This window comes from Aegilops tauschii, chromosome 7, assembly GCF_002575655.3.
Source record: "Aegilops tauschii subsp. strangulata cultivar AL8/78 chromosome 7, Aet v6.0, whole genome shotgun sequence".
NCBI lineage: Eukaryota > Viridiplantae > Streptophyta > Magnoliopsida > Poales > Poaceae > Aegilops > Aegilops tauschii.
This window is the reverse complement of record NC_053041.3, coordinates 493,068,059-493,079,889: the sequence shown is the minus strand read 5'-3', so window position 1 is coordinate 493,079,889 and position 11,831 is coordinate 493,068,059. Positions and strand designations below refer to the sequence as shown.

The following is an 11,831-nucleotide window of genomic DNA, read 5'->3' as shown; positions in this document are numbered from 1 at the left end:
TGGTGACAAGGACATTGCTGATGATGGGCGAGCAGAGCATCGGGAGGGCGCCGGCAGTTGCTGCGCACTTGAGCTGGTCGGACGAGCTGAAGGTAATGGTGAACTTGGACCACCTGAGCGGGCGCGTGGCCTCGAGCCTGGGGAGGGCCACGTTCACCTCATGAATGAACTGTTTGAAGATGCGCTGGGAGGCTGGGGCCTGAGCGCCACCAAGGATGCAAGTGATGGCGCGAGGCTCCTGGAAGCCCCCAGCCCCCTCGTCCTGGTGATGATCGTTGTTTCTTCGTGGCGGTGGTGGCAGCGGAGGGAGGCCAGCCTTGCCCCGAGGCCGGTCCTCAAGAGGCTGGTCCCTCTAGGCGCCCTTGCGAGGCTGGTCCAGCCAGCGGTCCTCATGAGGCTGATCGCACCACTCCTGGCGGGGGCCTCGGTCATCCCAGCGTCCTCTGCTTCGTCCTCCTCCTTGGTCGTAGCCTCGGTCGTTGCGCTCGGGGCGTCGACCGAAGCTCCCATCGCGGATAGCCCTGAGCTCCTGACAGTCATTGGTGTTGTGGCTGTGCATGTTGTGGAAGGCAAAGAACGGATGGCTGCCCTTCGAGGACTCCGGGCGGTCGCAGCCGCGCTTCATCTCAGGCTCAGCCACGAGCACGTCTGCTCCCTTGCGCTTCACATCCTTGGTCTTGGCCTTCTTGTCTTCTAGGTCGGCAGCAGGGAGCTCGAGGAGGGAGAGGCGCTCCTCCTCAGCTCTCACGCACTTCATAGCCATGTTGAACATCTCCAGAGCCGTGCATAGGTCTTCGTGGATGGCGAGCTCCTCCTTCATCTTGACGTCGCGGACGCCGTCCGAGAACGCGGAGATGATGGCCTCGTCCGTCACCTTGGGGATCTTGAGGCGAACGTCGTTGAAGCACTGGATGTACTTCTGCAGGGTCTCTCCCGGCTGCTGCTTCATGCGCCGTAGGTCACCCGCGGCCGGCAGGTGGTCGCGAGTGCCCTAGAAGTTGGCGACGAAACGCTCGCGCATCTCGCCCCAGGAGGAGATCGATCCCGCGGGCAAGTTCAGGAGCCACGAGCGCGCGCCATCTTTGAGGGCCATGGGGAACTAATTCGCCATGACTTTCTCGTTGCCTTTGGCCGCCTCGATGCTCAGCTCGTAGAGCTGCAGGAACTCAGCAAGGTCGGGGGTGCCGTCGTAGCGTGGAGGCAGGTCGGGCTTGAACTTCCCGGGCCAGACAACGCTACGCAGCTCAGGAGTGAAGGCGTGGCAGCCTGCTGTAATCACTGGAGCCCGTCGCGAGGGCGGAGCCTGGTCTTGGTATCCACACGCTGCCACCACGGGTGGCGCACGGTCTTGACGCGGTGGTGCAGGGAGCGCAGGAGCGTCTTCTTGTGGCCCAGGAACCTCCTAGCAGCTTCCTTCTTCATGCGCGGGTGCCCTGCGTGGTGGGTCGCGCCATTGGGCCGCGCGCCTTGGCCCGATGGCGATGTCTTGATGTGGAGGTGGTGGAGGCGCTCCATGGGCCATGTCGCCCGCAGCAGGAGGCGCTCGAGGCAGTGAGAGGGATGGCGCAGGAGAGCCCCCAACGGCGCTGACGAGCTCGGTGATGCGGTCCAGCCAGTCCTCGTAGAGGTCGTCGACGGGGCGGTACCGCAGGAGCTCACGCGCCATGAGCAGTGTAGCCTACGCGTCCGCGGGCCCGCGGCGAGCGTGGGATGATGAACCGGCCGGAGACAGCGAAGGGGTGGCGGTGCATCCGTCCCGCCGCACGGAGGGGTGCAGCGATGAGGCCTGCTACTCGTTCCCCGCCGGGCCGGTGGCGGCCTTGGCAGCGGGTGATGGAGAGAGATGGGGAGGCCAGCCGACGGGCTCCGTCTGGGCGACGCGAGCGTTGAGAGCGGCCCGGCGATCTACACGGGCTCGACGAGCATCTGCCATGGAAGTGGTGGAACGGCGGAGCGTGGATCGATGGAGGGAAAGCTTCGGCGCACCCCTACCTGGCACGCCAAATGTTGGATTCATGGCTCCGCAGACCCTTGAGAGGTTCAAACTCTGGGGTGCGCACGAAGGACTCTCTCTCTCCCTCTCTCTCCCAGCCTGCCTACCACACGATTCCATGGCCTAGCTCGACGAACCAAAAGAACATGAGACACAGAGATTTATACTGGTTCGGGTCACCGTGTGGTGTAATACCCTACTCCAGTGTGGTGGTGGTGGATTGCCTCGTGGGCTGGGGATGAACTAGTATAATGGGTGAACAGCCTCCGGAGGAGAGGTGTTCTTGAGCTCTATGAGGTGGTGAGGATGGTCTTGGTGGAATGGATCCGGTCCAAGAGGAGTTGCCTCCTATGGTGGTGGCTAGTCCTATTTATAGAGGCCCCGGTCCTCTTCCCAAATGTAGGCGGGAAGGGATCCCACAACGGCCAATTTTGAAGGGAGACAACTAGTACAAGTTATCCTAACAAAAGTAGTCTTCGCCTACCAAAGGCTCTGGTGGTGACGCTGCCGTGGGCTCCGCGATGACCTCCGTCTTGCCGTCCTGCTGGTCGTGGTCTCGTTGCACTGATATGGAAACCTTTGCCTGATGCCTCGGAACTCCTCGTCTGCTCCTGCCTCTTTAACACCAGAGAGGAAACGGGTACACTGCGCCCGCTGGCGCCCGCCTGGCCTTGGTCGTCACGGCTCACGTCATGTGAACCTTGCGAGGTGCCCCTTGCATAGATATCTCCGCTCCTCAGGAGCCAGCCTAGCGAGGCCGCCCCCAGGGAGGTCTTGGTGTCGTCCGCCTTGCGAGGCTTGGCCCCTCGCGAGGGTCTTGAGTTGTTGCTGCCGAAGTTGGGCCGTACCGGGCCGTTGGTGGAGCCACGCCGTGGGCCGCAAGCAGGCAAGTCTGGGTACCCTCGTTCCCAGGACGCCGACAAACACCATGTGGATGGCAGTGGTCAGATCAACAGTGGTCAGCGATAGTTCTTCGTCTAGGACCGAACAACAGGGGAGGATACCAACAACGGTGTGTAATTGGCTACAGAGCTGGTTCCCTGGTGTGGAAACGACTCACACGGCCAGGATGTATAGTCAGTGTCGTGACGATGGCGGCCGTTAACTTGGCCAATTCCAAAGCTGTTGATCAGCGAGGGCTCACGGGTGAGCCTCCTACATACTCTCTGAGATCATAAGGTTCAATTCTCGGCAAAATTCAACGTCAGGGGAGATGGGGCAAAGCTCCATGAAGGCAACGAAAATGATGATTTTTAGCATCGACAAGTGAGGATAAGGTGCGCAAGAGGGTGGCGGTTCTACCGGGAAAGGGGGCATGGGCCGGTTCTACTATTGGGGGATCAGTGGCGGGGGGAGCGAGGTGATCGACGCCAAGAGGGAGGTCGACCGCTAGCCTAAATTTATCGAGATGTGGTGCTACTAGAGGCCTAGAGCAAATACTGGTTAGGTGGTTGAGATATGGGTATTGGAAAGTTAAAGTTTTGGAGAATTAATTTTTTAAGGGATGAGCTATAATAGGCTTAATTCGCCCAAAATACAAACTTTTGCAGTAAATTTGACTTATGGGGATGTGTTAGGGATGCCCTAATACTTAAAAAATACCCCCTTCCCCTACCCCCACCCCCTCAAAAAAATTGGTGATCACCCCAAAACAACTAAATTTCCTTTTTATAAAGGGGGAGATGCATTGTTTCCTATAATACCATCCACACTGGCCAGAGCGAACAAATAGAAACATCACCTCATCTCTGTCGCCAATTGACGGGACGCCATGCCCCGCCTGCATCATTGATTACTTGCACTGCTTGCCCGCCCCTGCCCCACTTTGCAGCAGGGCGATCGCGCTGCACCGCTCGGAGCTCGGTCATAGTCTTTCATGCATGCGAGAGAGGGAGAGACTAGCCACTAATTAGGTGGGACCCACATGCTAGGCTAAGTATTGGTGATGGGATTTTTAGTGCTCTGTAAAAGCAAACAAACATGAAAACCGGAATATATTTATTGGGAAAGCCCCTATAACCAATTATAGTGGGAGTTTTCTTGTGATCTGCTGGAGATGCTCTAGATTTCTCCACACTTATTTTATTTTAGGAAGAGAATGTTTATATGTCAATTCAGTTGCCTAAATAGATGTCTAAAACTAAAAAACAATCTTAACATTCTCTACTTCTAACAAAAATCATCACTAAATCATTCTATATATACATATAGCTCGTATAAACTAAAAATTTGCGGTAATACTCAAGTAACTAAACACATACATTTTTTAACCTGCAAGTTTATGCTTTAGTAGTGGGCAATTTTCTGCGATCATGATTTGCACAAATTCTAGCAACTATTAATTAATCATCCAAGATAGAGATATGAGAAGAAACACCCCATGAAACTGTAGCCGCGAGAAGCAACCTAAGAGGAGGACAGAGCAAGTGCCTCGGATTCCCATGTCACGTTGTTTCACTCACCTATATTGGTTTCTAGGTGATGGTGAGAGGGAAGGGAGTCTTGAGGCCTTATTTTGTGTGTGCTTAGTATCTATGTGTCTTAGGTAGGTCTTTGGTTGTGCATGACTTCTACTCTCTTGATGGTGGTAGTGAAAAAGTACCATCCATATCTCCCATCGGAACGGTGGTTCTCTTGACTATCTGTGTTGGACATGGGGGTGGTATCTACACTATCTCGGGTCTTTTTGATTTGGGGTGGAAAACTTGAGTATATTCGTGTTGATTTGTTGGGGTGCTGGTTCTCTTCTTTATTCTCTTTTCGATGGTGGTGTTATGACCAACCAACATTTGAAGGCCGGTCTTCGAGGCCATTTTTCCTACAGTAACATGACTATGGCCTCTTTCTTCTCTCCTTGGGTTCCTTTCTCATTTTACATATCACTCTCTAGCAGTCCGTGCTCCTTCTCTGTCACAATCGCATCCGCAGTCTCTCTGCAGTCTTGCACTGTGGTAGAAGTTTTATTCATGAGATGGTTTGGCTATGTGATTTATGATCTACACAAGGCTTCTAGGATGGTGGCTCGTGCTAGATACTGAGTTTGTTTGGCTCCCCGAGGATCTAGTTGCAATTTCCCTGTTTTGCTAGAATATCTTGTATAGTTGAAAATCTCAGCCCCTGATAAGTCCAAGGCTTTATTCACAATATACTCATGGTATGTTTAAACTTGCCATATCTTAGGAGAACACACACCTTATAAACTAAACAGCCTGATCTTGAAGTAGATTGCAGTCAATGATTCCCAAAAAAACTGGGATCATGAAGACACATACCCAGCCATGGTTTCACCAGCGAAAAGGGTCATCGACACTGAGAAAGGGTACTTTAGCATAGATCAAAGCATTTCGTACTCGAGGTGCCTCTAAGAATCCTCGAGCAATCCATGGCTGAAACCGTGGATGATCCAATTTGTTTGCCATCTCATTCACCTCGTCTGCCAGTGCCAATGCAATTTTTTCGTCAGGCGACACGACCAGCAAAGCTCGCAACTCCCGCGCGTTCATGGCCACATACTTGAGGAATTCAAACTCGTTTTGATCCCCTCGGAATTTGTGGATGAACAAGCTCCTGATGTGTGACCTCAAGCTTTCGACTGGACTGGCCTCCTGCCAGAACCTAGCATGGTGCTCTCTAGTGGGTTCATGAGCGGCTACTGATGGATCCTGCGGTACAGACTGCAATTCATGCAAAGGAGTGCATAACTCAGTTAGATACAAACATGCTGCTAATAAATGATTGCTATAAGATTACTTGTCATGAATTCCCTAGGACCTCGATGTGCAGTGTGCCAACACTGGGGAAGCATCTTAGAAAGCTGGCCAACATCTTCACCTCCCCGAATACAACAAAGTTCACCTTCACGGCCAATATCTTGACACTAGGGACCAAAGTGCATGGGCTCGCGATTGTGTCAGGCTGCAGTACAGTGCACCAGAAGAACATGCAAATTACTCTTTAACTGGTCATAGAATAGTTCCATTATAAGAGTGCTATTATAAGAGTACAATATGCTAATGATACCCTCTTATTGTTCGAAAATGATGCTGGAATTGCTCTGAATCTGAAATGGATTCTAACCTGTTTTGAACAAATTGCTGGGATGACAATTAACTATCATAAGTGTACTCTTATCCCTATTAACTTTACAGTTAATGATCTCACTCCATTTGTGGACATTTTCCAATGCATAGTTGGGGATTTCCCTATTAAGTATTTAGGAATTCCTTTGCATTTTCACAAGATTGGCAGAGAAGATCTGCTAGCTTTTATTGATAAAATTTTAGCCAAAATAGCTAGCTGGAGAGGCAGACTTCTTTCTTATTTGGAAAAAATTACCCCAATTAGGTCCTGCCTAGCTAGCATGAATCTAAAGGGACCTGCTCTTATAAATCTCTATATGTTCTAGTGAATTTTAGGGGGGGTGCAACCTTTGTATCTTCCTGTAGTATGGAGTATTAAATTGCCCCCTAGGGTATAAGGTTTCATTTGGATGTTCTCCCAGAACAAAATCATGACTTGTGACAATCTAAGGAAAAGGGGGATGGCAAAACCCCTAGAGTGTGTTCATTGCAAAGAGATACAAACTGTATATCATTTATTTTTTGAATGTATTGTAGCTAGTAAAATCTGTGAAGATGTTGAAATGCTTTTCTAGGTGCCAATCGTTAACTTTGAATCTATTGCTAAGTTGTGGCTTTGCAATAAAAGATACATTCACTTGAATGTAGTTACACATCTGCAATCTTGTGGGGTTGTGCAACTTTAGAAACTCTATAATATTTAACAGAGTTTCATGGATCTCGCTAAATAGGTGCTAGGCCTAGTCTCCCAATATTTGAGAGTCTAGACAAAACCGTTTCAGGAGCTGTAAAGAGGAGCCTTGATGGATTTCCAGAATCATCTTTGGGGAAGGTTGAAAGCTCCCTTTGCTATGGAGCCAAACTGAAACTTTGCAGAAAAGCAAGTGAAACAATCTCATGGAAAGAAGTGGTGGGAACAACTACTCATGGAGGAAGAACCACAATCAAGTACCAGCTTAAACATAAATAGGAGAAGGATTCTATACACGTGGTGTTCTTAGGGCTCTACTGAACTTCTTCACTGACCCGCGTGCCTGACTTGGGTTTGTTACCCATGTAAGAGTTTGAAAGTAGAATGTTTTGTTATTCTGTTCTGTTTTCCTTTATCAGTATTACTATGCTTCCCCCTAGTTTCTAATCTCCCTCCCGTGGGTTTGATGGGATAGACAAAAGTCTATTCAGGATTTTAGAGTGAGGTGCTTAGGCCTCCCTGTGATCTTAGAGAGTTTGTAATAAACAGTACTCGAGCTATATATATGGTTTCTTTCTTATGAATGAAGCCGGGGGAGACCCCTTTTCATCGAAAAAAAGAAGAATAGTTCCACAAAACTAGGGAGAGAAGGAAAGGTAGCCGTACTTTGATGATGATGTTACCGATCTGCAGCTTGTGAATTCTTGCATGTAGGTAGCCGATCACTCGCAGCTTGGGTGCTGAAGCAATCTTGAACCTCACGCAATCGGTTCCACCATAAGGCGGCTTGAAGAAGATGATGCGCTCCAAGAGCGGGGCGTCCACCACGGTGAACTCCTCCACCTTGGACAACCCAAGGAGCAAGCACCGGAGGCTTTGGCTGCAGACATGGACGCGCTCGGGCTTCCCCTTGAGCATGAGACCAAGGGTCTCCAAAACGGGGCTAGCAGCAAGCAAGCGGTGGATGTACTTGTCGCTCATGTCGATCCTTACCAAGCCGAGCCTCCGGAGATTGGGGAAGGCATCGGCGGCGAGCGGGAGGTCGTCGGGGATCTTCCAGTAGGCCAAGGAGAGGGACTGGAGCAGCCGCACTGGAGTATGTCAGCGGGGAGGGGTGACAAGGTGGTCTGGGGCTGGGTTTGCTTGTTTAGGAAGGAGAGGTTCTTGGTGAACTTGGCGGCGAGGAGGCGCGGCCACTCGGGGAGCTCGAGATCCAGGGAGGTGGACCTGCAGCCGAAGAGGTTGACGGTGCGGAACGGCCCCGGGTGGCCGGCGAGGGCCCCGGCGACGCGCGTAGCCTCAGGGAGGTGGGCATTGGTGTCGCGCAGGACGAGCGGGGTGGTGCGCCAGATCTGGCGCCAGTGGGAGGCGAAGGCGGCGGTGCGTGCGGCGTCCGTGAAAGGGAGGCGGGTGATGATCTGGCCGCGGAGGTCGTTGGGGAGGGCGCTGATGCGGTCCTCGCCGTTGTAGCGCCAGGTGGGGTGGGAGGCGGCGCCGTCGCCCATGGTCGCAATGAGTGTTTCGGCCAGAGAGTGGAGCTGCTAGCTGGGAAAACAAGTGTTTGAAGCGAGTTCCCTCGGCCCTCGGGCCCGAAAGCTTTGTAGTCTAGTGCACGCCGCTCAATAGTACAGTGGCACTATCTCTCCCTGCAGTTGACCAACTAACCAAACTCGTTTTATCTAATCAGACTGTTGATTAGTTTTTGGCCAGTACTCCTGAAGTCATCGAGAAAACCCTAACAAATTTATTTTTTTTCTCGAGAGTATGCAAATCACGTATCATATTTTTTGTACAAGAAGAAGCAAACAGTTGATTGAAACTTACGAACACTAATGTAAAAAAACTTATGGACACTACCTGTTCTGTTTCCATATACCCTTCGTATGGTTCAACTAGTAAATTTTAGTGTATTATTGTGCATTACTAGTGGCTCAATAGTGATTGTATTATAAATTATAGCTTTATTTTAGCAAACATGCTTTCGTTAGTCCATGGCCCACAGAAATTGCACAAGGCTTACATAGAGAAAATACAAAAGACCGCAGCCCTTGGTGAAGATAAGAAGAAATCACTCGAAGAGATGTGCGACGTGATGAACTCCTTTCCCTAGGGATGCAGCGCTATCCACTTGGTAGCACACTAAACAAAAATACAAAGAAACACCACGATTGATAAAGATGAGGAAAATCTCTTGAAGAAATGCGGCACATGGTGAACTCCTTTTGGTGGGGATACCACGCTACCCTCTCGGTAGCACACGTGACCAGTGTGCATCTTCGTTATCAACTATGAAAGGGTACATCAAAGACAAACACTGGACCTCTGATTGATCTCACAATAGGAGAACTTGAGGTGAAAAGCAACTGGAGAAGCCAGGGATAACAGGTGTGTTTATGTTTCAACATCATCCAGAGAGAATCCATTTACTAGGCAGGTCTCTCCAAAAATAGGCCAAGCATTTGCTCCAAGAGAACCAACCAGCGGCTTCCTTCCGAGACCACATGGCGGGACTCCAAAGTAGAGATCGAAAAAGGAAGGAAACAACTTGTCAAAATATGTTTACACAACGAACGACTTTCCTCTATTGCATGAGATGGAAAGGAAAGATTGCATCGTCTCCCCATCCCGCTCAAAACCTGCTAGGAGATTGATGAGTACATTTTGCTTTAGTTTTCATCTTAATTTTTTTAATCTTAGTCATAGGATTTTCGTGTTTTGCCATGTTCACATGCCCTTTTGTCACACTTCACCAGGATTCCAAAGAAGTAGGAGATTTGAGCATTGGTTCGAGAATACCTATTTGGTGTAAAATATTCTAATTCGACGTCACAAAAGCCTTCCATATGGAGATGGTCAAGTGGGGAGAAACCAAGCCACGTCTGGTGATTCAGAAGAAAAGACAGTGCATGGTAACTGCACCCTCTCGTACCAGCGGTCATATTGTACCTTGCTACCTCCCCCTATTCCGCTAATTCAACCATGTGGGATTGGCTCTCATATGTGACGAATAGAAAGACCCCAAACGACGAAACATAAGCAGAAAAGCTCACCTTCGGAAGGGATCAAGAGAGGGAATCGGGAGAAGGGCAACATTGTCGAAGTTAAATCCGGCAGGTCTCGGGTAGGGGGTCGCGATCTGGTAGCCTTGGCACGATGGTAACAAAGACATGGGGACACATGTGTTTACCCTGGTTTGGGACCTCTCGAAGAGGTAAAACACAACGTCCTACTTTGCTTATATTGATGTGGATGTGGTACAAAGTAGAGGTGATTGATACGTCTCCAACATATCTACTTTTTCTAACAATTTTGCTCTTGTTTTGGACTCTAATTTGCATGATTTGAATGGAACCTAACCTAGACTAACGCTGTTTTCAGTAGAACTACTTTGGCGTTGTTTTTTGTGCAGAAATAAACGTTCTTCGAATTGGATGAAACTTGGCGGAGATTTTGTATTGAACATACAAAAAATATTGGTCAAATATCTCCTGGAGGGGGCCACCACCCACTATTGCAGGATGGTCCTAACGCGACACTACAATCAGAGACCCTTCAACGAAATTGTGTGCGATGCATTAATTACAAACAATGGTGTAAGAAAACTGTCAAAAATGATACAAACTGTTTGTGATGGCAGAGACATCAAACACGATTCAGATTAGAGTTGCGTGTGTGCTATGTGGCATACAATTGATCCATATGAACTGTTTGCTACGAGCCCAATAGAAACATTCAGCCAGATGAAGATGTGTGCGATATACGACATACAGTTCACTCGGATGAACTATTTGTGATTGGGCAACACAGCAGAAATGGTCAGCCGGATCAAGGTGTGTGCGATATACGACATACAGTTCACTCAGATGAACTATTTGTGATGAGCCAAGACAATAGAAACATTTGCGATGTGTGTGATACACAGCAAACAGGCAACTCGGATGAACTGTTTGCGATGATAAAAAATAACACAAACGTTTACAAGTGACAATATGTGTGTGATACCAAGAAAACAGGGTGACCTGTTTGCGATGATAAAAAATAACACAAATGATTTGGCGTAATAAGATGTGTGTGATACCTAGCAAACAGGTCAGTAATCAGAGTTGTGTTGAAACACGAACCGACAATAACACATACAATTCGTGCTAATAAGCACCTGATTCAGAAAATGAGTGCACAAATTATCGTTCGTACTCATACATAACCAACCAAACAACATAATAGCGGCATTATATATCAGCAAGGTTCAGAAAACAGCAAAATATAAATAGCTGCTTGTCGGCGTTGTTGCGGGGCTGGCCTGTTGGTGCGACGATGTTGAAATATTCTCTGCACTGATGCAAAATTCTCTCTCGGATGGAAGGGTCGAGATTCGGGTCGGTGACAACCATGTTCTTGAACATTTCATAGGCCCGACCATTCGTCTGCTCTTGCTCCATCATAGTAGCTCCGAGCTCAGGAAAAATCCCGTCCATGGCCTTGACGGATATGTTCCAAGCGGCCGTAAACAGCAAAGGCATCTGCTATGTGTGCTGCTAGAGCTCTAGCAGACCCTAAGGAGGCTGCCGCCCTTACCACGGTGAAATTCGCGAGTGCTGACAACTCCAAGGCAACGGCGGGCTCATCATCGTGTGTCGTCCAGGCCACGGCGTCGACCGCTCGTTCCACGTACAGAACCGTGCGTGCCCCTAACAGATCAGCTATAGCCGCCAACTCTTCCGCGCTTGCCGCCGCACCCTCATTAGCGCATACCGCCGCCGCGGGCTCCGGCACACGTATGAGATGCGTCTCCCCCGTGCCTTCCACGATGGAGAGGGTGGTTTGAATTTTTGAGGACATGTGTGATGTGAAGGATTTTGTGGAGGCGAGGACAGAGGGAGAAGAAGGACAGATTTGGGGGCTACGAGAGGAGAGAGACGATAGAGAGCAAAGATATGATATTTATGGTGTCCCTAACCCTTGCAGACAGTTGCTACAGTTGTTTCGTGTGCGATATGTGTGTAGGAAAAACTTTGAAAATGCAAATGAGTTGTTTGCGATGTGAGGAGCATTGCACATGATGTGTGGT

At 49.6% G+C, this 11,831-nt stretch overlaps 1 long non-coding RNA gene and 1 pseudogene across 1 annotated transcript; both read right to left on the bottom strand.

Moving 5' to 3' along the window:
- Nucleotides 1-5,071: 5,071 nt before the first annotated feature.
- LOC109774259 (uncharacterized) lies at nt 5,072-6,120 on the bottom strand. The gene is made up of 2 exons (XR_012188341.1): nt 5,765-6,120; nt 5,072-5,667 (listed from the first exon to the last, which is right to left on the bottom strand). It is a non-coding gene; the product is annotated as an uncharacterized lncRNA (long non-coding RNA).
- A 675-nt stretch (nt 6,121-6,795) lies between these two features.
- Nucleotides 6,796-8,268, bottom strand: LOC123493403 (F-box/LRR-repeat protein At3g26922-like; annotated as a pseudogene).
- Nucleotides 8,269-11,831: the final 3,563 nt, after the last annotated feature.